The sequence below is a fragment of the Eurosta solidaginis genome, unplaced genomic scaffold, assembly GCF_040869045.1.
Source record: "Eurosta solidaginis isolate ZX-2024a unplaced genomic scaffold, ASM4086904v1 ctg00001311.1, whole genome shotgun sequence".
NCBI classification, from domain to species: domain Eukaryota; kingdom Metazoa; phylum Arthropoda; class Insecta; order Diptera; family Tephritidae; genus Eurosta; species Eurosta solidaginis.
Window position 1 is genome coordinate 118,502 of NW_027137066.1, and position 1,499 is coordinate 120,000.

A 1,499-nucleotide genomic window follows, 5' to 3' on the forward strand; every position below is an offset into this window, starting at 1 on the left:
CAGTTCTGCTTACCAAAAGTCGCCCACTGGGCACATTATATCATATAACTTCAACCTTCATATCAAAAAAGGTGAGGTTCTTACCCATTTAAAGTTTTTAGTTGTAGATGACCATACGATCTGCATGTTTATCTAGAGTTCAACCAATATAACAATCTATAAAGATCGCTTGGTTTTAGTCTAATAAAAGCACACGTTCCATAAGGTCCGTGTTTATATTATTGCATGTATTAGCTCTAGAATTACCACAGTTATCCAACTAACTGTTAATGATCGATCTATGGAACCATAACTGATGCCTTTTGCGGTTTCACTTTTAATTCGTGTGTACTTAGACATGCATGGCTTAATCTTTGAGGCAAGCATATAACTACTGGCAGGATCAACCAGAATTATATTTAAAAAATATAATAAAAATTATATTTTTTGTGTTTAATGTAAATAATATTACTCTGCATATGCAAACAATTTAAATAATGAAAGTGAACAAGTTATATATATATGAGCTTCGCTAATATATTTTGTGTAAGCGGCCTAGGTAAGGAAAACCTCACTTACTTTCATTGGTCGCTTAAAACACATCTGTATAAATATATCGACTTTATTAGCCCAAATATAATAAAGTTCAGCTAACAAAATTTTTGTTGCTTTATTTGTGCTGTGCTTCATTGTAATATTTCATTTACATTTTTCTCTTTGTAAATAATACTACCGTACAAGCAACAATTTAAATAATGAAAGTGAGCAAGTTATATATATATGAGCTTCGCTAATATATTTTGTGTAAGCGGCCTAGGTAAGGAAAACCTCACTTACTTTCATTGGTCGCTTAAAACACATCTGTATAAATATATCGACTTTATTAGCCCAAATATAATAAAGTTCAACTAACAAAATTTTAGTTGCTTTATTTGTACATTATTATAATATTTCATTTACATATTTCTCTTTGTAAATAATACTACCGTACAAGCAACAATTTAAATAATGAAAGTGAACAAGTTATATATATATGAGCTTCGCTAATATATTTTGTGTAAGCGGCCTAGGTAAGGAAAACCTCACTTACTTTCATTGGTCGCTTAAAACACATCTGTATAAATATATCGACTTTATTAGCCCAAATATAATAAAGTTCAACTAACAAAATTTTAGTTGCTTTATTTGTACATTATTGTAATATTTCATTTACATTTTTCTCTTTGTAAATAATACTACCGTACAAGCAACAATTTAAATAATGAAAGTGAACAAGTTATATATATATGAACTTCGCTAATATATTTTGTGTAAGCGGCCTAGGTAAGGAAAACCTCACTTACTTTCATTGGTCGCTTAAAACACATCTGTATAAATATATCGACTTTATTAGCCCAAATATAATAAAGTTCAACTAACAAAATTTTTGTTGCTTTATTTGTACTTTATTGTAATAGATTACAATATTTGCTTTTTCATCATTTTTATAGAGGACTTGGCCCCTAAACAAGCGCCTCTCT